At 48.1% G+C, this 26,697-nt stretch overlaps 1 protein-coding gene across 4 annotated transcripts in view; it reads right to left on the minus strand.

The window, feature by feature from the left end:
* The window catches only part of ZHX2 (zinc fingers and homeoboxes 2), a 67,848-nt gene that overhangs the window by 24,306 nt on the left and 16,845 nt on the right, over positions 1 to 26,697 (minus strand). For all 4 annotated transcript variants that reach the window (XM_083823817.1, XM_083823814.1, XM_083823816.1 and 1 more), the window contains exon 2: positions 15,241 to 15,309. The gene's annotated coding sequence lies outside the window, so the exon portion shown is untranslated. The remainder of the gene's footprint in view (positions 1 to 15,240; positions 15,310 to 26,697) is intronic.

A 26,697-nucleotide genomic window follows, 5' to 3' on the forward strand; every position in this document is an offset into this window, starting at 1 on the left:
GATGTCCCTTGGCTGAGGACACGGCCGGTGGTGTGGGCAGCCGAGCCTGCGAGCAGGCTGCTTGTGAGCTCCCTCGCTGCCTCCGATAGGCATCGCTGGAGGTTGCACCCCGTCTTCTGCTAGCACCGACCTGCCGCTGCTGCAGCACAATTAAACACGGGCTGCGCCTTCAAACTCGCCTTCGCAACCACAACTTTTCCTCTGAAACAACCCCCCCTCCCCAGTCCTTTAATGAATACTTCAGAAATTCAGCACCCCCAGACATCTGTGGGAGCTCAGTCCTCCAGGCATGCCTCATCTTTGGATATTCTTCAATCTAGCCATGTAGCCAAATCCTTTGTGATCCTTTTTGAACCACTCAGGATCCAAAGCTGACACTCAAGCCAACTCCCAAGGACTTCGTCCCCCTTCCTTCTTTCCAACAGCATTCCCTCTCTATCTTATCACCTGCAAGACTCTGCCTTAAGTGCTCCGATTACCCAGGCTGGAGCCATCCAGGGTTATTTCTCCCGAGGCTTTATGTGAAAGTTTAGTTGCACAACAGTTTCTGAGGTTTAGGAAAAACTACGTTCCACAGCTGAACAAAAGCAAGAGCTGATGTTGTTATCTGAAATCACCCAACCCCAAAATCCAAATAAGGTGGGAAGAAAGAGACAATAGTCCAGCGGTTAAGGCTGGGGATGGCAGAGACCTGAAACCACATCTCCAAGGAGTGTTCAAACCATTCTCTCTCTCAAAGCCAGTATGGGCTTCAGGCAACTTTCCTGACAAAAGCATCGTTGAAACATGCATTTATGTAGAAAGGTTCAGCTCCCCTAGGTCAGCTGCCTTCTGGCACTGAAACACTTGGTCAAAAACATTTCCTAAAGCAACTGCTGTCTCAAGACTTCTGTGATGTTCAGGGGATTAGATCAAGGCGTACTGCATGTTCCTCACATGAAAGAGGACCCTCTACCCCCCAGTGAATTCTTGAATTACTTTTTATCTTTTCTTCATAAAGTTCCTTTTCTCTTCATCATTTCTTTGTCTTATGGAAGAGATGCTGAAGAGGCTACCCAAAGAAATTGTGGATGCCCCATCCCTGGAGGTGTTCAAGGCCAGGCTGGATGGGGCTTTGGGCAGCCTGGTCTGGTGGGAGGTGTCCCTGCCCATGGCAGGGGGGTTGGAACCAGATGATCTTTAAGGTCCCTTCCAACCCAAGCCATTCTATGATTCCATGACCTGCTTCCTCCCTGATGCCTTTTGCCTTCTCCACCCCCACCAAAACACGAAGGGGGTTGAAAAGCTCAGTCAGAAGGAACGGGACAAACTCCTCACGGAGCTCCTGATCTGTGTGGCCTTTAGCAATACTGCCGAGTCTCTGAGGAGGGAGGGTGCTCCTGCCTTGGGAAGCAATTGTGCCCGCTATGACCTGATGCATTCAATTCCCCTGGTGTCTCCTGTGGCCTCACAACAGTAAATTAAAGGGTAAATATCAGAGGAGAGAGGGAACAAACAAGAAGCCTTAAAGCCGCTTCCCACTCACACAGGCCCGGGACTGGGTGAGCTGTGCCTCTGCTCTCTTTTTGGAAGATTTCAGCTCCAAAGAGAAGTTATCCCAGGCGAGGTACTGCAAAATGGGAACGACAGCCACGGAGCATGAAAAGGCTACAGAAATGTAATGAAAAATCCTCAGTCAATCGCAGACGAGTCCTCTCATAACACTTATTAAAATAAAGGGAATATGACAAAACATAACACAATTGCAAACAACACTGCTGAGAAATTGGATCTGGCTGCTGAAATCCGCTCCCAAACCTCTTCAGACACACATCAGTTCACATCGGTCAACTGCATCCAAACCACGCCAGGCCAAGAAGGGACAGGCAAAAGGAGGTAGGTCACCAGAACCTGAGCCATCTGCAGAACGGAGCTGCCACCTAAATCTTTGCTCGCCTCTTTTGTCACTTGCCAAGGCTCAGACGTGGCATCTCTAGCTGTTTTCTAATGACAAGAGGCGGCACTAAATAAAAGAGTTCAGGGGCTATGTCCATGGGACTTTTGTCTTAGCTGTTGTTGCATGAGTGAGTGAGGAGAGGAGCCTTAATATTAGATCTAGGAAGGTGAGTGAAAAAAGGATGCTCTGTTTTCTTCTCATCATTTGTTTTTAATTCTAGATCTCATTCTTTCGAAATTGAATTTAAACAAGAACAGGACAGATTTTACTCCTTTTGTGGAATAAATCAGCCTGACTGCTGAGGTCGGTGTTTTTGGACCAGTATAGACTCAGCCAAGGAAATTTGGTGCTGTCAGACTCATCCTTTAGGAAGGATGAAAAACAGCCACCCTGGCACTTCAAGTTTCTTCCTTTGAAGATGAAACAATTTTGAGTTGGTATCAGATGGCAGGAACTGAAAACTCTCCTTTTCCAGACTACCCGAAGATACTTTTTCAGTGCTTCAAAAGCTGAGCAAGGGCATGGCCCACGCGGCCCATCAGGCACACAAGAAGCTGGGGCTGTGAAAGACGTCCCTGCTCTGCCTCCTGCCCCAGACGTGCAGACAGGGACAGGGGCAGGAAACTGAGGAGAGCCACAAAACATTTAACCCACCAAAAGGAGCTTCTGATGGGATCCAAGGCCGATGTTTCAGAAGAATCAAAGCACAGTCTGAGGCTTGCATAAAAAAACAATCCCCAAAACACACACAGAAAAAAAAAAAAAACACCAAAAGCATACTAGGAGAGAAAGAGGGGAAAGGAATGATTTGAGGTTTTTTACCAGATCTAAAGCAAGAAATCTATTAGTGAAAAATAAGTCTTTCCTCCACGGACAACCCAATTTCAACATGCAGGCACATACACACACGATATCTATCAAACTATACAAGAACAGCACATGCCATTGCTGTTTTTGTAGGGAGTAAGTACCACCAGGAAAGAAACACCTTTGAACCCAGACCTCTGTTTGCTTCCAGTCCCAAGTGACCCAAAAGAAGGGCTGTCTGAAGATGCTCAATAGCGGGTCAATCTCTCCCAGTAGGTAGGAGAGCTATAAATCAATTGCTTTAAAATAAAATAATAATAATAATAATAAAACAACAAAAACCCCTGAGGCTTGCAGGGAAGAAGTAAAATTTGGGGAAAAAAGGTAAAGATGAAAAGAACCTGTAATCTCTTTAATGTGGCACTGAAGTTCTTATAAAGAGAAAGCACAGAAATGATAAGAAAGGGAAAGAAAGAAAAAGAAAGCAGCCCGTTGACACCAGCTACAGATTTTTTTTTTTTTTAATGGGCATTAGGTCAGCAGGGCAGCTCCATCTGCCCTGCCTAAACCAGAGCTTTGATGATATTACATGTAAGATTTTACTACGGATTTCATCCTGGTGGGCTGTAAGTTTATCTTTGTGTGTGTATGCATGTATATCACGGCATGGATGATAGCACAGGGTTTTCCGGAGGGGAAAAAGGGTGATTTGTAAGTAATAATGAAAACAGCAGGCGTTGGGTTGCACCTCAGCTGTCTTTTTTGGGTTGGACAAGGGGACAAGGGGACAAGGGGACAAGGGGACAAGGGGACAAGGGTCGGCCGAGACAACACTGATAAAAGACTTTTCTCCACTACATTTTCACCAGTGATTTGCATCTACACGTGTATGAAAAGAGACCTCAGGCATCCTCCTCCAAAAGGACTACAAAAAAGGAAAGATCATGAATCCACATTGCTTTTTTTTGAAATTCCACAGTGCTTTTCCAACCTAATTCAATAAGGACTGTGTAAACAGACTGGAGCCTGTAAGAGTTCCCAGTAAATGAGTCGCCTGACTAACACCGATGAAGTTAGAGAACGTTTGCTAGGAGCTGGAGTCAACGCTTAAAACACAGACTGGAGACAGACCGAGCAGATTTGGAGCCTGGCTTTCAGAATACCTTACCCTACAACCTCAGCAATCTCTTAAGTTTATCTAATGCAGTTTAGCATTAAGTTTAGCATAAAGGCAGGTTAGCAATAATTGGACTATACCTTCTCCTAACACGCGTAAGATCCCTGGAGAACATCCCTGTTTCAGCCAGAATAGATTCATGGTACACTCAACTGCACGCAACGCACAACTACACGCAACGCCTTTTAATCGAATAGATCCTATGAAGCCAAAACAAACCCAGAGCACATTTGTACGTCCATTACAATACACGCAGCAGCCATGTTACCCAAAGTGGTCACCGCTTCAGGAGAGCACAGATGGCAGACGCGAAGGACAAAGCAGAAGACACCCAGCACAGGCTGGGCCGCGCAGGGACAGCGCTCACGGATGTGCACAGACTCTGCCCTCGGGCAGGCGAAGCTGGGGCAGAAAAAGGCTCTCGAGACACAATAGGAAACTTAATATTCACAAGTTGCAGCAAGAACAAACAAGGGGTTAACGATTTCTGGCGGTTTTATTTTGCAAGGGGCAAGATAGAAAGGGGGATACATTTTCAAATTTAATTTTACAATCCCGGTAGATTATATTCCAGGAAATTACTCTGTTATGTGAATACTGAATGACATTTTGGTCCCATTATCTCAGACTCTTTTTGGCATGTATGTCAGATGTGATTCACCATATGTTTAATGACATGCAACACACTGGTTCAAATATATCCTACTAATGCAACCAGCCAAGAGAACCTTTATTTTCTTATGTTTCATGTTACAACTTAACTCAGAAATGCCTCAGTTAGTCACACACTCCCCCTCCAATTTTAAGATCTCCCATGTAGATTTATGGAACTTTAAACAACAAAAGAAAACCTCCCGAGACAGATAAAACTTCTTTTCATAAATCTGAGAAAGACAGGATACCATTTAACTGTTAGCACTGGAGATGTCCCGATCCCAACATCTTCTCCAGCATTTTTGAGCTATTCTTGTAAAATGGTTTCTCTGTATGATAATTAGATAGGATTTCTATAGTGAGAATGTTTTCCCAGACCAACACTTCTTCCCCAATCCCAACTTCAGCGCTACAAAGACAAACAAGCGCCAATCCCTGCCCCAAAGAGTTTACACTGTTTCCTTCCTCGAAGAGGAGTTAGGAGGATTACTAGCTGTAAACTGCTTTGAAGATAAAAAAAATTAAAAAAAAAAGCAAGTGCTAAATATTGCTGTCCCCATGAGTCAACACATACTCCTCAAAACTCTCTACTAACCATTTATACCATGACAAAAATAGTAATTTTGAGCAATAAGCTCGATGCTTTACAATCGGTGGCTCAGGAACAACAAGCGGCATCAAGCGTTACTGCCTGTGCTAATAGCTCCTCACAGGCAACTCTGTTTGAAGGTTAAACCCAACGAATTTCCACTCGTGCAGTCAGACAGATTTTGTTCAGCCCCTTTTGGCCCAACGAAGGCAGAGAGGTGAGGGTGCTTCTGCCCTGCAGAGAGCAAAGGGCAAGAGGTGTCCACCACAGCGACCTCCGCCCTTGCTGAGGGGAAACCCTCCTAGATTTCCTACCTGCTCACCTCCATCCAACTGCTGCTGTGCTGAATTTCCACAAAACAATTTGGCACCGAGCTTCTACCAAAGAGGCTTTGGGGCAAGGAGTGGCCGAGAAGCACCAGTCACCCCCAGCAGTCCCCGTGAGAAAGGATCCACAGGCGGGCAGTGTGCGTGGATCAGCCGTGCCGTCTGTCAGCCTTTTTGACTAAATCATAACGGAAACCAAACCCCCAAACTCACTCCCAGGAATTCACAGCCCCCCACTGCCGGGCTTCTGATCACCTGGACTAAAATCCAGCATTTGCAAAGCAGCCACAGACTAACTTGCAGATGGGGCCAGGATCCAGGTCTCCAAAACCATTTGATGGGACCCCCCAGGAGTTCAACGTGCTGGAAAAAAACTGAGGTCCTCTGCGTTGCATACAGGTGTCTGACAGAGCACTGCTGCAAATATGCTGACCACGGCGGTGTCTGGGTCTGCACTGCTACCCCAGCCAAGGCTCCTGCAAAGGGGGAAGAGCCAGGGAAAAAGCCAGGACACACACCGAGGTGCTGCATGGTCTCGCTGAAGCAAACAGGGCAACGGGCTCCTTCACTCCAATAGATCCGATAATTTCCTTCTTAGATTATCTACGAGGGAAAGCGCAGCTAGTTACTCGAACCCTTTGAGTATCACTGTCACACCCGGACCATCCTCTCTCTGCAGATCTCAGGCCTGAGCGTCGGAGGAAAGGCAGAGAGCACAAGGAGCGGAGTCCGATGGTGTCAGCGGGACCAACCCTGTTAGAGCCGCCCGGAAAAGAAAATGAGCTGATCGATAACAACTGATGGGTCTGCAAAAAAGAAGGTGTTTTCCCCCTCGAAATGGGCCTGGTGCTGAACAATCGCTGTGATCACACAAAACGTGAGCACACGGTAACAATCATCACACGCCAGGAGACTTTGCTGGGCAGACATCGGCAAGGCACCAGAAACAATGCTGTGGGTAGGGATGGCTGTGTTGGGAAACCACTGCTGGTTGTGAAATTCCTGGGTCTGACAGCGCCGCAGAAGCAGCACGCTTTAACGGAGGGTTTCAGTGACCAGGTTGGTATCAAGTCGCCTCCACGCTCCAGATGTTGTAAAGGAGACTCGGATCAGGGGCTGGGACAACAGACTGGGGGTTTCCAACAGCTGTCGATGCTGTCCATCACTCAAAACTCATTACTGAGGTTACCGTCACTGTATTTGCGGCCATGTGCTTCAGGTGGACACGAAGGAGGCCACTACACCTGAGCCCAGTGCTATGGATACGCCACAGAGCACAGTGAGGTTTTTAGGAGGAGAAGCAACATCTTTAGTAGGTATCTGTGGCTGTCCAGAGACCTGCTGGGCACAGCAACGCACCGGCTGGGAGGTAAGAGACACACTGCGGAAAGGAGGTGTCAGAAACAGGCGCACAGGGGCTGTGATTCGCGGGTGTATTTCACCAGCTCAGCCTACCAGGATTTTTTTATATGCTGTGAAGACCTCCCATTAAACCCACCAGGCTGAGGAAGCGATCACATCACGCGCAGGCAGGATGAGAGGGCAGCTGGGTTGCCAAGAAGCGGCGTGCAGCCAAGCAGAAGGGGATCCGCAAACGCGGCCATGGCACGAAACGGTGGCTGCAGGAGGGGCCGACGAGACCTGACTGAGACCCCGTGCAGGAGGGGGGCTGTGGGAAACCCTGGCCATCGCCGGAGGCACAGGGTTTCCTCCTGGAAACCCAGCTCTGTGGAGGTCACCGTCTCCCTCCTCTCCCTTCATCACATCCCCGCCTGCTTCCCAGGCTCAAAACCCACCTGATAGCCACCAAGATGATACGAGGTGCTGTAGGCTCTGCTAGCTTTGCACCACTTTTAACACGCGTCCCTCCGACTTCCCCGCCACCTCAGGACTAGCCCAAGTGTAACGCCGCAGTCAGGAGTCGATCCAAGTAACACAATTACTCAGCCAGACGTGGCTGGAAAGAGATACTCAGCCGTCCTCGTGACACGCACGAAACGCACCCTCAGGTCTTCACAGACAGGGAACGAAGTCGCTTTCGGATCTTAGGAAGAGCAGCGGCACGATTTCTGCAGCAACACAGCCACGCACGATGTATGGCTGCAAGAGGCAGGGCTGCACGGTACGCTGCAGCTGCAGGATGCTGAGGTTTCTGTCCCTAATGTGCGCCAAAAGGCATGTGCTCAGTACAAAAGCAGCCCTTACCAAGGGTGTGCTGCCTTCCCCCACCCCAGGCAGATGCAAGCTGCTTCTCACCTGCTCACAAGTGCTTTCTCCTAGTGCTGCCCAAGTATTTTTGAAGGGGCTGATCCTGGCTCATTGAATTCCTCTGAACTTTCGCTCCCGGCTCCACCAGAAGCAGGGTCAGAGGAGGAAGCAGCTCCTTACACTCCTTGAACACCAGAGAAATGGTCTGGCCATGGTCACTCAGAGGGCTCTTTTATTTCAGAAAAAAAAAAAAATAAGAAAAAAAAATGGAGAATAAGGCTGCACCAGGAATAGGGACCACAGAATATTTTAGAACAAAGCTAAAAAAAAACCAAACAAACACAAAACCAACAACCTCTTTGGTGACAAATACGCTTCCCCATGCCGCAGGACCTCGAGCCTCCTCCTGGAGAAGCTGCCGGGTGCTGCCCTTGCTCTTCCTCCCCCCCCCCCCGCTCACTGTCCCGCCTGAGACCCAGCTGGGGCTGGACCCGTCCCTCGCGAGCCCGGCCGGGTGTCGGGGAGCAGCACGCGCAGCTACAGCCCGGTCTGAGCACGCTTTGAGGAGCACAGACAGGAAACGCGCCGGGTTTGTTTGCACCCGAGCCGTGACTAACGCTGGCAGGGAGAACTGAGACAGCTCAGACACCAGCGCAGCGCTCGGCGCGTACGTGATGCTCCTCCTGAGCTCCGAAAGCAGCGAGATGGGGCCTGAGCACACACCACCCATGCAAGTACCACAGCTGCATCGCAGGCAGCTACTTGGGATGCAAACCCTGTGATACTCACCTCCGTTGCATGCGCCGGGCTGCGAGACGAGGGCGTGCTCTCCAATACATAAGCAGACTTGCAGATTTAAGTGTTCCTGCCTTCGGGGTGCCAGCTCCCTCTGATTTCCAGCAGACCCCGTAGGGAGCAAGCAGTCCCCGAGAAGACAAGGCTACCAAAAACCTCCCGCGGCAGCTGAGGTGGGGGGACTGCATCCTGGGGAGCACAGGGAGCTCCGGGGAAGTTTATTGTGATTTTTGTCACTTCCCACCTGCCTCCGTGCAATTTACCTGGCTCTCTACTCCATCCCTTGTTGTTCTCACTTACCAGGCAGACATGAAGGTAGCAGCGTGGGTTTTAAATCAACCGGGACCAGCGGAGAGGAAAGGAAGCAAACCTTGGGCTGGCTTTAAGCATGGGGAGTGAGGGTTTTGGGGAGGGGGAGAGACTCCAGGGTTGGTTAGATGGGGATTTGGGCCAGATTACTGACTTGCAATACGAAGTGTGTGCAGAGATATTAAACCTTCGTAAGGACGGAGGGCACTCGGTCTTGCTTTGGTCTGCCGGAGGTCATGCTGTGCCTCCCAAAATGACGTGCCAGTCCGAGCTTAGTGTAAATTGAAAACCTACATGGCACCTTGCACTGCAGCTCACCCATGGCCCAGGTGCTGAAGCTCTGCTGGGGAGCAGTTGAACTCTTCCACTGCAGTCTGTGTTTGTGGCACAGCTTTTATTCCCCTGTGCCAATCCCATCTGCCTTTTCAGGAAGACTCTGTGTGACACATCTACCCAAACAAAAATGAAGTTTCTCTTCCCTATTTCTTCCCTCCTAGAGAAACTGATTTTTTCCCACCTCAAAAGCTGTTTTCCAGGGCGGATTGAACGAGCTGGACCTGCCGCACAACACGATGCTTGGAAACATCATGAAGTCCCTGAATCACTCGCAGCCCAGGTCCTGCTCCTGGCCCCGGCACCCATTGCTCACCTCTGCAGCCACCTCCACCTGGGCAGCACCGTGCTCCCCATCATGCTGTCCCTGGCACAGCGGGACCTCCCTCTATTCACCAGCGAAAGTGGCTCTGGCTGATGCTTTACAAGCCACGTTGAGACCCATGCTTGCTACAAAACCAGTCAAATTTGATCTTGCAGCAGGGAAGTTGCGGTTCCTTAGCGGTAGGATACAGAGCTCATTCCTCCCCAGAGCCCACAGCAGCCAGCAGCTGACCAGGGTGGCTGCGAGGCCTGTCACCTCCCCTGCTTGGCACTGTCCATCGAGGGACCCTGTGCTAATTACAGCTCCCACCGCATCCCAGGGTCACCTCTGGGCTCCTCGAGGCGGCCATCAGCTGACAGAGAGGTTTAAACAGAGTCTTAGACACTTTGCCTGCCACAGAAATGTGGGATGCAACCCAGAAGAATCCTTCAAAGAACTGCCCAAAGCACTGTTTGCAAGACTACAGCAGCAGTACTACAATTTCTGTCGCAATAGCGTGCCTTCAGCACAAATAGGAAGGAACGCCTTAGGTCTCAGAGATGAGCCATGCTACTTGGAAGGGGGAAAGATAACAGCCCTGTGCCAGCCTTCTGGGAACTGAGGGACCTGGCGAGACATGATGGTGATACGTGATGGAGGCACCTCTAGTTTCAGACTCTTCTGCGTAAGTCAAAACACTGAACAGCCTCCCCACCCTCCCTCCCTCCCTCCCTCCAGGAAATAAAGGTGTTATTTCCAAATAACATTTCGGTACGAGATGAAGCGATGCGATGAGAATGGAGACGAAGTGTGCAATACTGGAGTTAATCACAGCAAATAGGGGTTGTGAGGGAATCCCACGAGACCGACACGTTTATTTCATTATTATATCACAAATGACATTAAGTATCCACCGAGTCCCTCAAGGCAGAATTCCTGCATAAAAAGCATCCCCGCTCACCAAGCACGGCAGAACCTGCAACCGTTCTATAAATAAAAGGTATTTACAAAAGAGAGCTGTTAAATATTTATTTTCCTCTTGAGACCGAGTTCTCTGTTCATTCGTCTCCGCCGCAGTACCGGGGAGCGGACGAGCTCACCTAAAAAAAGACCAGGAATGGGTCCAGAGCCCGGTCTGGCCCCGAGCACCAGCCTCTACAAGCTGGCGAGGGAAAAAGCATCCAACCTGGCACGGAAGCAAACAAAACGGGCATGATCTCACCCGGCAGGCAAAGGTAGAGCGAGGAAGTCTGGCGACAAAGCAGCGCTTAATAAACACCATCAAACCGCCCTGTCCCGACAGAGCCAGCTTGGCACCGGGCATTCAAAGGAGCGACAACCTTCGGTTGTCAAGTGCGGCTGCAGATTTGCATCACATTTGCTTTGTGTCTTGGGAACACGCACACGTTTCTCACAACTAATGAATTACAGTGATTTATTTTTTTTTTTTGGCGAAACTGACAGATCTGGGAGGGGGGGAAGGAAAAAAAAAAAACAAAAACCCACACAAATCAACCACCAAAAACCACGGCTAACCCTTTGTAGTAGCGATTGTAATAGTTCCTACCCCGGCTTGCCAAAAGCTGAGTTTTAATTAAATATTAAAAAGCTATTTGTTAAAATAACGTTGCCGTGGCAACTAGAGAAAGCTAAAATACCCCAGCATTTCTGACTCACGGCATATTAATCAACCTCCAGCTATTATATAATGAGCCCCCCCCCCCCCGCCAGCGCCTGTGGCCCCGGAGCTGGGCAGCGCTCGCTGCCGGCCTCTGCCCCCGGCTCAGCGGGGTTGGCTCCTGACCCTGGCCAAGCACAGGAGCCACGAGCTCACGGATTTTGGGGAAGCCATGCTGGGGGCGTGCACGTCTCCATGGGTGTCCAGGGCCGGGGGGGGGCTTGGTGTGGGCAGTGTGGGTGGTGGCGGTGAGGGGGTGGAACAGCCCCTTCCCCGCCAGCCCCCTATTTCTCATCGTGCCACCAGAGCATCCACTCCCCATCTGTTCCTGCCAAGGGTTTTCAGAAACCGGTGGAGTTTTGTCCTGCAGCGGGCGCCTTCCGACCCTCAGGCCAACTGTGCAAACTCCCAAGAAGAGGAGAAACCTTGCAAGCACAGCGCAGCCCTGCCCCTCACCCCAAAATCTCTTTATTTTACAGATTCAAAACAACAGACGGGCACTTGCTGCCCTGGGAGGCTTTTCCCTGGGGACACCGCTCGCATTGAAGGCACTGGGACTTTCCCTGTTGCCTTCAGCCGTGCCACGGTGCCACCGCCGAAGGGAATCGCTGCAGGAGGGAGTCGAACGTCGAGGTCCCAGGGCAACGCTGGTTTGGGGGAAGAGGAACCAGAAGCAGAAGTGCAGCTGCGTGGCTCAGAGTCAGGGACAACCTTCCCCTTCGCAGCGACTTCATTTTGTTCTCTTAGCCCCCCCACTCCTTTTTTATTTTTTATTTTTCCTAATGGAAACTAAATACCTAATCACGTAGTTATTAATCGAAAGGAATGTGGTGAATATTACCGCATTTGTAGGGCAGCTTGGTTTCCTGCTGCTTTGTTTGGGTGTCACAGGCTGTGACTATGACAACCGCAAGCAGTTATTGGACTGATGTCATTAGTGACATCATGCTTAATGGAAAAGAAAAGGAAGAAGAGACACTACCAAAAAAATACGAAGAATGGAACAAAACCTGCTTTCTTCTCTTTCCTCATGCCTCCCGGACTGGGTCCTCAGGGACAGCCACGTTGGGGCTGCTGGAAAGCCAGGCAGCATCAGCCCTGGCCTTAGCGAAGCTCAGGAGGTGCTGAGCACTTGGGAAAAGCTGTCCTCCTCCCTGCCCTGGCCGCAGGACAGAGGTGGACTTGATGTCACACGGAGGAAATCTCCTCACCCTCTCCTGGCTGGGGGCCGAGGGCACCATCCAGCGCCTGAGCGCTGTGCGTAGCGCTGGTATTCAGAGGACACCCCGCTGTCAGAGCTTTGATAGAAAGTATTTGTCAACTCATTGCTCAAGCTGCAAATAGCAAAACCAACCCAAACCAAAACAAGCAAGAACAACAAAAAAAAAACCACCACCACCAAAAAAAGCCTGAAGTCCCCCAAATCCAGCCAAATCGTATCTGGCAGAGAAAGGTCCCCCTGCAACGGGAATCTCCTTCACAGTTACACATCTGCGAGTGCTGACAGAAAATGGGTAAGATTTCCAAGCTATCTTTTCCAAGCTTTTCCAGTGCATAAAATGTGCTTCTCTGCCCTTCGTGCTCTCCTGCCAGGCCTGCCATGTCTCAGCAGCCCAACGTTGCAGCTTGCCCTGGTACCACCTTGTCCACCCTGCCCCCCCCAGCATCCTGGCATAAGACAGCAGCCACACCACTGTGATACCGCTGCTGATGCTGCTCCTCAAGTGGATCTGACCCGGAGAAAGCTCTCCCGCTCCATCCTCCCAGGGCTTGGTCCCTTCTCTCCCCCACAAGAACAAAACCCCATGGAGGGAACTTGCCCGGCAGAGCAGCTCTCCCCTCTCCCCATCGCACCTCTCCAGGCTGAATGCCTGCTCCTGAAGCGTTTTGCAGGACAACACTGGAGGGTAATGCAGAGAGCAGATGTTCCACCTCCGGTTTCTCCTCTACCTTCTACGTGTTGTTTCTCATTTGGCATTGCCCTGCTGCAGCCATCTCACGCTGCCCAGTTCTTCTTGGCTTTGGTCAAGCAGCCTTTCACATGCCAGAGCGTTAGAACACAAGTAAATGGGAATTTACTGTCTCCTTCCACCGCTGAAAAATGACTACCTCTCACTGCAATAATTTCAGAGCCATCTGAGACCGTACACGAGTTACCTGGGCAGCTTCCAAGCAGCCTGCTCTTCTGTTTTATCTCTCACCCTCTTAACACAGCCATGATATATCAGAGCCTCCTGCATCGCTGCTTTGCTTTGACTTAACAACACAGACAGCATCCACCTTGGGCCAGCGGGCTGCCTTTCAAGAGTTGGAGCACAGCACGGGCAGGTCCCCGTGTTTACTCCTTCTGCAGCAGCGAGCACCGCATGGGTGCATTAGGACACAGATTTGTCAGGGCTTCAGAGGTGCTTGCAGAGCAGAGGCCAAATTTTAACGCTGCCTACTTCACAGAAAATGAAACGCTCATCTCAAAGAGAAGGTTGCTTGAACAGCGTTTCTAATGGATGGATATACTTTGAGAGACACAACGTGTAACGTGGCACCTTTCTGCTGAATTTATTCCCCTACACCAGCTCCCTGCAGCCAGCACAGCTGTAGAGAACAAGGCCAGAGCCCCTTCTGTGCCATGCTTTCTAAGTGACGGACAAAAAAATAAACCCCACAGCTCGATTAGCAGGCCTCATGTGGCACTTTAAACACCAAGGAGTGGGGAGAAAACACTTTTGATTCGAAGGGAGACTACAGATGACAGAACTTACTGAGGACAAACCCAAAACACCATCACAATCTCATGACATTTTTCTCCCAGTAAAGGACTTTGTGCTGGTATCCCTCACAAAAAGCTGGAAGCAGGATTCCCTACTGCTGGGCTTCTGCTTACCAATTTCTGAATGCCTGCCAGGTATTTATTTAGCAATTTTTACCACGTCTTTTTTCCGAACACTGATGGACTCGGTTTCTTTCCTCTTAACATAACAAAGCCCTTTCTTTTTTTCAGGCTGATTTCAATTTGGGGTTTTATTCTGCTCTAGCCCAAATAGATTTGTGTTGGTGTAACAGAAAACAGGCTGTATGCCACTGAAATATAAATGGAAACAAAATTCTGATTTCCAAGTAACCATAGATTTGTATCACCACAGAAGAGGGTAAAAATGGAATGGGATTTGGGCTGCTTTTAAACACCTCAAAAAACCCCAACCCCTGTACAGCTGCTCTGCTAGGAAAACTTACAGAAAAGCAGTGAAGCCCGGAGCAGTGGTACCCAAACACTCAAATCTGAACCCTGTTCCCCCACGGCCTGGAGGAGCTGCCCTGAGGCACGGGAAGTTTTGTCTTGTGCAGCCCCAGCTCTTCCAGCTCAGGAGCTGCAAACCAGCCCCGGCTTCTTTGGCAATGCAGGGGAAAAAGCCACGGTGTGGCTGCTGCTTAAATATATGTGTATATGCTCATCATCATAGAATATCCCAAGTTGGAAGGGACCCACAAGGATCATCGAGTCCAACTCCATAAGATATTGGCCAAATTGCTTTGGAGCAACGGAGGGAGCCAAGCCTGCAGATACCTCAAGTGGTGTAAAAGCGTCTCTGAAGTTATTTGACCAGATTAGGGAAGAGCTAGATACTGGATCATTTTGTGTTCTGGTGACAGGGCTGGGAAGCTGTACACACACACACTCAAGAAGCACCTCACGGCAAATCCATGTTCTTCTCCCTTTTCAAAACACACAGGCTTTCTTCCTGAGGAATTCCTTGCCTCAACTCTCCAGCAACGTTTTGTCTTTTAATGGCTGGTAGGGCTTGAAAATAACAAACAAGCTTCAGATGGTGCTAATGGTCCATTCTGCTGACCATATTCATAGTTAAATGCATTCATGTGGTTCATATCTGTAGTGAGATAATTACTCAGCCTATGTGGTAATACAATGCTGACTATATTTTGTGGGCTGCAGAGGTGCCAGAGACACACAACTGGTTCCAAAGCACTGGAGTTGCTTGCTGTAAACAGTTCTAAAAGTGTCTTTTCTTTTTTAAAAAAAAAAATAAAATTCTTTCTATGCTTCCTTCTGTTTGAGCAACCTTGGGGTTCTCACTTAAAAGGAAAATAGAAATAAAACAGCTACTCACAGCACTGTGTTCCTTACATCCTGGGAATTCAGTGCTTCTACCTCTGAAGGCGAGCAGAACTTCAGATACCTAAAAAAGAGGGGGAAAGTTCTGTAAGTCAGGAAGAAAAATGGGGAGAAAACAGCAAAACAGCAAACAACCCTTCCACTCTCTGCCCACAAGGAGTTTTTTTGATGGGACCTGGGAATGCTGACTGACAGGAACTGAGCAATGCGTTGTCCACTGACCACCAAGATCACGTGAAGGTTTGGTGCTCCAGCACGTCACAGTAACACCACATACCTCGGGGGCCTCTTGGGAAGAAGAAAATCCACATTTCTGAGGCCAAAACGACAGCAGGGAGCACTCACAGAGGGATGCCCTGTCCTCCTGCCCTGCTGGACTGGAAATACCCACGACACATCTGCTGCAGGCATGGGCCAGAACCAGCTCTGGCTACTGGGAGCTCCGACAAAATGTGTCTGGCTCATCACCCTTCTCCTTCAAGGGACTCACCTGTTGGGTCCTAAAGCTAAAGTTTGCTTTCTTTGGTTTTTCTTCCTTTATTTCTTTATATATTCCTCCCCCCCCCAAGAGCTGGTAGGGAAGGGTCTGGCAGTAGCAGCTGTGCATGTGTGCACACACACATCTGAGAAACATCCTGCCTGAGGGGCTGCGAAGAAAAGGTGAGGGGAAAATAAGTGGTCACAGGACCAGGCTGAAAAAGAAAAAAAAAAAAAAAAAGCAATACATCCAGCTGCAAAAGCAGTACATCCAGCCAAACACCCTGCTCGCGAGACAGCAGCTCATCGATCGCTTCAGCGGTGCCCACGGCACCGCCTGCATCTTCAGCTCGAGCTGAGGAATTTCAGCTCGAAACTTCACATTCTCCGTGTTATCTGGACAGAGGAAGGCTGGCTGGAAAACCTGACGGCAAATTAGAAAGAAATAACTTGGGAGTCTTTCGCTCCTTCCCAGCAGCAGGTCAGGTGTTTTTTGGCTCTTTTCAAAGGAAGACGCTATTTGATTTCCTGAAGGGATATCAGAGCTACTCGAGGAGCTGGGAGGCCAGGAGCTGTTACACAACCAAAAATGTTTTTTAAGAGCTTAGAATAGAAGAAGCTGCATGTTTATTCATAGATAAAAGGGAAACTGCTTCCCATTTTGCTCTGTCTCAAAGTAAGGCAAAATACGAGTTTCACTGAATTGTAACAGAGAAACTGATGTTTACACCTCCACCTGCTGAAGGGACAGAACCTGCTTGGGCACCAGAATTTTGGGTCGAAATCCCCCAATTCTCCCCTCCTGGGCTACAATCCTGGTGCCAAGCAGTTTCTGTATTTAATGGGCTTATTCTGGTTATCTTATACTGAATCCACTCTCCGAAATCCTGCCTTTTCAGTGCTGTGTCCAATGCATAAACGTGGCCTCATGTCTTCCCAACAGGACCAAAACCGCCCCTACAAATAAAATGCTTTCAGCCACCAACAAAATTGCCTGTAGCACTAAGTAGCCTCATTTCTAACCTCTGGTTAGAGAGTCAGTTGAAATAAATACATTATATAAAGTGCCATCGTTTCTTAGGACTGCATAATGAGCCTCACAATTTTTGGTGCTTTTCCTAAAGACTCAGCTAGTGAAGTTTCTGTGAGGATCCCAGCTTTAGGAAACATAAAGCGAGAGGAAATCTCCAGGGTGATTAAATCCAGTCCCTCACTCTTGTGCCGCACCACGCAATCCTCTTCGGAATTCACGGAAAAAGTTTCTACCCCTCGTGGCTATGAGAGCATGATTTAAGGCAGCAGCTCAGAAACGAGTCGGTAATATACATATATACATATACACGCACACATATCTCAGATCTTACAAACAACCTCACGGTTCTGGGAGATCTGCTACTGCTTTTGAAAGTCTGGAGTTAGGCGATCGTGGAAGAAGTAGTCACGACACATTTTGCACAGAAATGCAAAATATTTTTTTTTGCATCCGGTAGGTAATGGCTAACACAAAGAAATGAGGTCTTGCCCAGCGTTGTTCAGCCTGAGCTCCCCTGCCCGGGCAGCTACACCTGAATGGCTGCTCCCGAAATGCTTCTTGCGTTACTCCAAACCAGCGCAGGTCAGGGGAAGCCGCACTCATTCCACAAAAACGTGATTTCGCAGAAGTATGTCGCAGCTACGGGACCAGGCGAAGGCAGAACAGATCTCTCCCGTCCGCAGGCAGGCGCCCGTGCACGCGTAGCCACACTGCCCTCGAACCACAACCTGCCTTCTTCTACGCGTGCCACGTACACAGCTGCGTGGTCACGGACAGGAACGGCAGGGATTTGTATCTGCTGGCTCCAGCGTGGTGTCCCGGCGGGCACCCGTACGGAACAGGTGACGGTGGTTTGTGAATTGCCACGCGCCACCTGACTCACAGGAATCGCCTCCGTGTGCTTGTACTTGGCCTGCAGCCTAGGGAGGACAACTCCAGCTCCCTCCTTCTCCGCCTGCCAACCAGCAGGCACAACCCAACCACCGGCCCCAAGCCCCGCTTCGTCATTCCGGATGCTTTCCAAAAAAAAAAAAAAGAGTGGCATCTCATGTCAAAACGACAACAAACAGAAAACCACAAACAAACAGAAAGACTTTAAAAAGTGTGTCACTCTACGAACATCAGCAGGTTTCTGCAACCCAAACATCACAGTGGTAACCACCTGAAAATGGGATTATTTTTCATTGTTCGCAAGAGATTTCCCCCCAAAAAACAGATCGTTGAAATATCTTTACTGAACTAAAATGTAAATCCGGAGCTGCCATTAGGGCAGAGAAGAGAAATAGCTGTACTTTTTTGCAGCTTGACAGTAAAGTTCCTTTGAGACTCTTTCAACCTAAGGAAATTATCAATTTTGCAAAAGAACACTTTACAAAGAGAAATGGAGTTGGGAGTCCTGAAAGCACTTGCTTTCCCCAGCTGCACTTGAGTCGAAGAAAAATAAAACCCAAACTCCTCCTCAACCTCTTTTCCTGAAAGATGCCAACTGGGTAGTTTAATCCCCACTGCCAGTCTGCCCGAAGCATCAACGTGGAGCAGGTCACACCTCCAACGCCAACCCTCCACCAGCTGCAAGCAGCCCCACGAGGCTTTGGTGACCCATCGCCACGCTCCCATCTCTGGCTGCCCCAAAATGCCAGGCTTGGGGGGTCCTAAGGGTTGGGTAAGAGAGATGCAATGGGGAGGAGTCCTCATCCATCCATCTGCCTGGTGGCTTTTGGCTTCCCCCATCTATTGGCCATGCCCTGCCCAAGACATCAAGGCCATGGGACAATGAAGTCCAAGTCAGCTCCTCACCCCCTGGTGTCTGTATCCCAATAGGCATTTATTAACTTTTCTGTCTAGCTTATATCTAGATTTCCCTAAAAAACTACCATGATAAAAATTACAACCTCAGTGAGCCGAATTACTTTGAGCACTAGAATAGAAATGCCTTCTATCAAATTAAATATTCACAGCTGTGTAGGAAATGGGTGGTTTACAGCCTGGAGATTGCAGACTGTTATTATGGCATGATTAGCAGATACAAGCTTTCCTGGAAGTTGTCTGTCTCGGTGTGCTGAAAATTCCCATTATCCTGGCGGGTCCCGAGCTCCCCAGCAGCTGCTGGCTGGCGGGGCACTGCTGTGTGCTGCTGCTCCTCCGCGGAGCTCCTCTTCCAACGTTCACCCAGGTCTGGGGACCCTCAACGAAAGGGAAGACTGTGGTCATGACGATCCTTCACTTCTACCCACTTTTATAAAGCTGATGTGTGCCCATACGATCTACACGTGCTTAAATAATGTAAGAATAGCACAGTTTGAGCAAAGACATGGGGATGGAAACACACGGATAGTATTCCTGGCGTAGCCAAAGTCCTGCCACTGGCCAAACCAGACCACCTCACAGTTTTTCTGTTTGCAGTGCAAATAACGAATGCAGAGCTGGAAGGTTCGGCGTAGAGTTTAATTAAACCATCCCCACCCCTATCCCTAAGACAAACCCATAACAAAAGTCCAGAGTTTCCATCAAATAACTGAATATGCAGTGAAAAAGCCGTTAAAACAATGACAACCACCAAACCACGAAACAAAACCCCACAGAACCGCCCGGAGGTCTCCGTAAGCACATGCACCACGTGCCGCACCAAGCGACTGGTGCCTGGGGATGTCCCTGCACCTCTTCATCCCCAGCAACCCCGTCCTTATCCCACGGGGCACTCGGCTGCCCTTCCCCAGCACTGAAAGGGACGGTGAGATACGCAGCAGGGGCTCCGCAGCCTCCTCGGGTGCGACGGAGGTGAGGCTGGGAGCGGGAAGGCTGCCGTAGCTTCTGGCACGGCACGGGCAGAGAAGGAGGCTCCTGCGAGGGACCCCTCCACCTTGGCAGCCTGACAGTCACAAGCACAAGGTCCTGATCCATGCCGTGTCTCCACTCAGGTCATACAGCCTCTTTGCACCTCACCTTGCCATCGTTTTGTTCAGTGGGAACCAAAGGACTGAACCCAAATGAAGAAGAATGGGAAAGCATTGCTCAAAGCCGATTACATTCGCTTTTCAACACATCCCCTAGCTGTGGATGTCAGCACAAGAGAAAGACGTATTACTTTCTTTTCTATTTTCTTAACTGTTCCTAGTTTCCCTCAACAAATCAAAGCGTTTTCTTGAAGGGTGAGAAATCTCAGTTTCGTATACTATTTTAAATTGGCAGCAAGGGCTTTAGAGCAAAGAGAAGAATGTTTGTCTGTGTAAGAAAATTCAGTGATGTCCTGTAGCAGAATGCTTCCTGGCCAGGAGAAAGTTCATCATTAATTTAGTTGGCTTTTAGTAGAGTTAAATTATTTCACATTACTCCTCTTACCCCTTCCATTTCAGACTGCCACCCTCTGGATAGTTACCTCTGAGACAAGCCAGTAAAGGCTCGCCCAGAGTAACAAATGCCTTTGGAAAGCGGTTGTCCAACTCTCCTCTGCCAAAACCATGACTGATAACTGTTTTCCAACACAGTGGTTGCTACAGTAGCCCTGCTGTAGGACACTTTTGCTGCCCAGCATAGGTACGGCAGTAATTTTTATTTGAGTTTTAAACAAATGAGCTGTACGCTATCAATCCGCTACTCAGTTTTCAACTCCAAGGGATGCCGAGCCCTGGTGTTGAGATCCATCCAGGTGTCATCAAGCGAGTTTGCTTTAGAGACACAGAGAATGTCGTACACGGGGGACCCAGCCAAGAACCACACGCTCCTTCCTACCCTCCACGAATATTTAAGCTTTTAACAATGGCGGTGCTAAAGAGGAAAAGATCAACAGAGAAAAGACAACTGAAGTGAACAGAAAGCAAAACTACGCTAACGCATGCCAGACCTTACGGTTTAAACACACGCGCCGATTTGGAAAGGACAGGGGTTATCATTCGAGATTGCCTATAGCAGGGATCCCACAGGAATGCACGGCAAATGATGCCGACAGCAGGCGAGCAGCATCGCTCCCTGTGTGTACAAACCTATTGGACTCAGACTGCAGCCAGAAACATCGCTAGCTGTTTTCACCACTTCGATTCACCGTCAGAATGACACATTTTAAAGCCACCCAGTACTGTTGGATTTGGCCTGGTCTCTCCAGTTTCAGCCTGATTTCCTCACCAAATGAGGCTCAGCCATGCAGCAGACACTCTTTCTCCTGCTCTTAATTCGTTCCTCCTTTGTTTCCCTCAACTCCCAAGCTGAAAAGAAAAGAAAGGCAACTTAAAAAGAAAAAAGGGGGAAAAAAAACAAACCAAAACAACAACAACAAAAAACAGACCAAGGCCAGCCAGCAACTACATTTTGCTGCTATAAAAATAAATACAAGAGGAAGGGGTTTCCCTTTTCCGGCTGTTTAGACCATTCCTACTTTTGGCTGTAAGCATCGATGTGTTTGCAAATTCCTGCCAAACACAGCAGCCGTCAGTGCAAAAGTGGTACGAGAAACAAAATGAGCATAGGGTGTAAACATAAAGCAAGAAATCACTTCACTCCTTTCAAGTAACGGTGTTTGCGTTTCATCTACTGTTGAAAACTAGCACCAGTAGGTGTTGTTGAGTCTCTTATTTTCAGTAAGAGCATGTATCAACATCTGGGAAGCTGCAGCTGAAGCACCAGTGATGGCACATCAGTGCCCCTGCACTCAATGCCTTGCAGAAATGCTGTGGAAAGCAGAAAGCCTGCACACACCAAGCACCAAAAAACAGCATCTGAGGGAAAAAAATAAATTCTGGGAAAGACGAGCTTAACAGGGCTAGCATCCTCTGGCAGCACAAATCCCTGTACTGGTGTGGCTCCCCTAGGCTTGGTGGGCGCTCAGAGGGTCTGATGGCTCTGCTCACCCCTAGGACTGAAAGGCTTTTGGGAAAACTCATGCAGCAGTTGCTTTTGTGGACCTTTCCCCCCATCCGGGCAATACCCAGCACAGCCTGGGCACTGCATCTGCGTATTCTGTTAGGAATCAGTAACTTGGGGCCCATCCTTTCCCTCCAGCTAAATTTTTTTTTTTTTAAGCAGAGAATACAAAGAGATGGAACAAAAATTTATCCTCACAGACCGCCAATTTTTCAGCCCCACAAATTGGTCCTATCCACTTATCACCCTCATGGCAGTGACGGCTGTATTGAACATTGATTTGTTACACCTCCAGGTCCACACCTCCGAACACCCTCAGGCATTTTTGGAAGCCAAAGGAATACAGGTTCAGACATTGGAGCTTTTAGACATACATTCAGGCAGGAGCTTTTATACACTTCCACAGATCTAAATGCTGTATTTGAATCAAATTAAGATTTGGAGTCTTGTGCTGGAGTACGTCAGTAGCAGCCGATGCTTTTTACAGCCTTCTACCTGACTCAGGATCCAGGGCATAATTACATTTCTGAGAGCAAATCCAGCTACTATTTAAATACGCCTTTGCCACACACTCCGGTAGGAAAAGGTTCAAACCAAGGAAGATAAAGTGCAATTCACATCCTACTGTGAATAGCTGTTCAGGAGAAACACGCTTTCACCACTTAAAAATCAGACAAAAAGGGATTTCATACAAAATTTATCCAATCTTTCAACATAACCTGCAACATGACATTAAGTCCTTCCTTCTCACAACATATTCAACAAGGGAAAAAAAAAAAAAAGCACACATGCACACCTCTTTCTCTGGTGCTCCTTGTTATTCTTCCAGAACAATTCTTCAAAGCTGCTGAGATCACTCTGTGTTACCTCCTTTTTGAAGGATCAGATACATTGCATCAAAAAGCATGCAGGAAAAGTTCTAGGGCATGAAACCAATTTCTGCACACTTTTATCTGGGTCAGCTTTTCTATTGATTCTGCAAATACCATATCATTTTTTTAAGCTTTTTTTTTTTTTAGTTTAAAAAGAAGAAAAAAAGAATATCAGAACTTAAGCCAAACATCCACCTGAGCCAAGGATTAGTTTTGCTGGGTGACTCCAAATCAAAAAGGTAGATTAAAAAAAAAAAAAGTCTAATAGCAAAAGAGCATCTGGATCAATTTCTAAATTCAGTAAATGCCGTTTTCCCACATTGCTTCTGTTTTTATTATATACTATTTAATATCTTTGCTGTTACATGCACAAAACTTAGACAGCTGACAATGTGTAGAAAAGCTGACGTGAGAAAGCACAAGAAAAACACTCACACACACATTTTATCATTAATTTATCTCTCCATTTCTCTGCCCTCTGTCAAGTCTTGCTCCATGGTTATGAACTACTTGGCACACTCTTCAGTTTTGCTTTATGTTGTCTCATCAACCCCAATGTCTGTCTTGAGGTGCTCTGTAATAGAAATAATAAATAAGAGCTGACCTCAGGTGACAAAAAAGCTGGATTTTGATTTAGGATGAGGTGACCTGTTGCAGATGTCTTGAATTATCAACTCTATCTGCACAAATAGGTGGGAAATGGAGAAGGGACACTTCTAGGACAATGCCTAGCAACAGGTAACAGTTTGTAGGAGCAGTGACTCAAAAAATTGCTTGCGACTCCAGATGACAGCTGAAAAAAAATTATAAAGTATTTCGGAAGTCTAATTAACTCCTGGTAAAAACAAAGAGCTAATGAACTGGCTCTCAAGTGCTTTTCCAGGACGCAGTCCTTTTAATTCTGAGATGCTTTTTGCATATTTTGTTGGTGGTGCAATGCTGGGAATAACTAAATGTTGCCCAAGAGCCTGATCAGCAAGCTTGCTTTCGCTGGAAGCTGGGCACACGCTTTGGCAAGACCTGGTTTTGCAGGGATCCAGGCACATGGCGAGTGGGGACATTTGCACGCGCACTGTGACTTGGAGCTTGAGAGGGATCTGACTCAGCTGAGCAACTCCTTCCTGGCTCTGGGACACCACTCTGGCACTAGAGGATCATCAGGATGGATCCCTAAGCTCTGTCAGGGTTGCATTTTTACACTCCGTTTTCCTTGTCTGGAGAGTTGAGATGGAAAGATGAGTAATAGTTTCCACCACAGCAATTGTGTAACACAAAAAAAACCCCAAACCCAACCTAACAGATGTACGGTTTCTGATACACGAACGACTAAACTCCAACACCAGGCTGGTGGTTCCCTCTCCCAAGCACCTCCCTGCCACACCGCGTGCTCTCCACCCTGCTCCAGCACCTACAGCTCCATCTACTTTTATTCGAACCACCTCCACCATCTCTCATTTCAGTCTGAGGAGCCTCATGAATGCAGCTCCTGCTCAGGAGGCTCACCCAAGGAGGTGCTTCTCCAAATCCTGCTTGCCTCCTGGCAATAAGCTCAAGGGGCTGGATCGCTGTCTTCTGGGACAGGCTGCCCCTCTGCTCACAACCAAGCCATGCTGAAGTGCAATTTTTAATACACGTCTAATTGCAGAATTGTTGCTATATTACACCCAGACTTCTGCCTTCCACTGTGCATTAACTGATTGCTCTGAGCTTTGCAATCTTTCAAAGAAAATGCCTTGAAAAATAAGGCTGGGGAGAGTCCCACTAAACAGGGAAATGAAAACGCCTCCTTAGCTGCGCTGAAAAAATTAGGCCAGGCTTCTCTCCACTAAATCTCTAGGTATCACTGAAGCAGTAACAGTTGGCACAACTCTTAAAATATGTACAGGTTGTGACAAGGCTGGCTGATTAATGGCCAGCTTACAGTGCTTGGTAAACTCAAAGCATTAGTAGTGAATTTTAAAATCAGAGAGATACCGTGGTTTCAAAAAAAAACTTCTCTCCACCCTGGGCTGCACATGGTGTTCCTCTGCTCCCTGGCTCCCACTTCATGCAAAATGTGTTAAGATCATCCTGGGAGAAGTAGAGGTAAAAAACTTGGGATATCGGCTCAGATTCCCACCAGTGACCATTTTGGGGTTGCAATGGGCTTGCTCTGCGAGGCAGAGGAGAGGAGCAGGGCTCCTGTCATTTCTTTGCCAGGCGATGCGGCAGGGATGGTGGAGGGGTAGGCCGAGCACCAGGCCACCCTGCCAAACGAGGTTGCTACAGAGCATATATTAACATAAAATTAAAAACCTCCCACACACATATCCTACTCTAGCAGGACGCTTTCCACAGGGAGAAGTTTCTTCTCCCGAGCTCCAGAATAACCCCATGTGCCACATTCCCATCCTTCTCCTGCTCCACTTAGGCTGGAAACACCTGGTTACCACCAGCATCCAACCACGGCAGTGGACTTAAAATGGGAGGTATTCTCATTCCTTTATTACTGACGAGATAAAGCAAGGCTGATTGAAAATTTGGCTTCATCGTTCCCAGTTAAACCTCCCATGTTCCCCCAGCACAAAGCACTGCCTTGCCATGGCCCCCAGAAGGCCCCAGTTGCCATCTCTGGTGGCCACAGGCCTGGACACCCCTCGCTGCCCCGCATGTCTCACACCCCTGGCTGCCTGCCCAGCCTGCCTATGGCCTCTGTATTTAGATATTTAGGCCACTGTGCAACAAATACAGCCACCTTTTATGCCTGTGCTCTGGCACGTGAACTTCAATAAGCAAGTTTCAGCCACCGTCCCACGGCAAGTCACCCTACACAAGGTGGTCGCCACAGGTCACCTGAGAAACAGACTGCGGATGCTCAGATCTACACACTACGTCTCAAAACATGAAATGGTGGCTTGGAAGTACCTGGTATCGAGCAAGTTAAGTAACTTTGCCTTGCTATTAGTCTCCTTTGTGACACTTTGTGATGATTTCCTAATAACTGTGGAGCGGCAGTGACATTGACCAGAGCAAGTCACCAGAGCAACCTCTGCTGTGCCAATGCAAACTGTACAGTTTCGATTTAACTCAGGCTTTGACTTATTTGTATTTTTATGCTAGCATTTTCCACATTAACAGTGGAGTCTACGCAAAAGCCTCAGTCAGTGTCTCCACTGCCTTGATCCCAACTCAGCCGCAAGCTTTCACATGTCCCATTGAAAGGACCAGGACCTTACTTGAGCCCAGAAATACCTTTATTTAGAGCTCTTACCTCTACAAATAATTCTGTAATGCTCTGCTCATAGATGAACAGCAAACATTTTATTCCTGATGGAAGATGTATTTAAAATATTTTTCTATTGTACTCAGAGGGGTTTCACATTTTTTCACATGTGACAAAGTAAACATGGGTTGCAAGAAGCTACAAATCATGTCTACACAGCATTACCCAACCTAGAGCATCCTGGACCAAATCTGACTGCTGGAATCAAGATGTTCAAATCACCTCTGGTGCTAAAATAAAGGCAGAATTCATTTCTGGAAGATTGAGGTCTCTCCTTGTTTTGCAGTAGAGTCGAACTAGAAATCTGTCCAGTTTCTAGTCCACACCTCAAGCTGCCTTGTCAGGTTGTATGATCTGTAAGCAGCAGCCAAGGTAGGGTTTTATTGTCAGGGAACATAAACAAATAGCAGGCAGTGCTGCTGATCTATCTCAGCTCGGTGCATATAATTTTAATTAAAGCATTTATGTAAATACAGATGCAAATTAGGCTTGGTATAGCATCTGGCAAATTGCTATCAGAGGCCTGAGGCTAGTGGCAAATTATCAGCATGAACCTCCACGAAGCAAAGGTACCAGATCCAGTCTTGGCCCAGGCACTGTATATTTTATTTGGCTTACACTGGCAGTAAAACTCCACATTGGTACATACATAAGAAGCTAAATAGTCTTCCGTTTGAAAAAGAACTCTTAGGAGGTAAACCAACATCATTAAAATCTGTCCTTTGGACAGCCTATGTCTAGCAAGAAAAAAAACACAACACTTTTGCATTTCTGCAACACCTATCAAAGGAACTCAAAGCGTCTCTGAAATGTTAATTAATCCACACTCTCCCCAAAGGAGATCTATTTTAAAGATTATTATATGCAGTCTGCATTATTCTCTCATTTGCCAAAGGCTCACAAGAGGGAAAGCCACAGAGATCAAATCTGGACCTGGGAGCCTTGACTGCCTGC

This window comes from Anser anser (genome assembly GCF_964211835.1).
Source record: "Anser anser genome assembly, chromosome: 2".
Lineage (NCBI taxonomy): Eukaryota > Metazoa > Chordata > Aves > Anseriformes > Anatidae > Anser > Anser anser.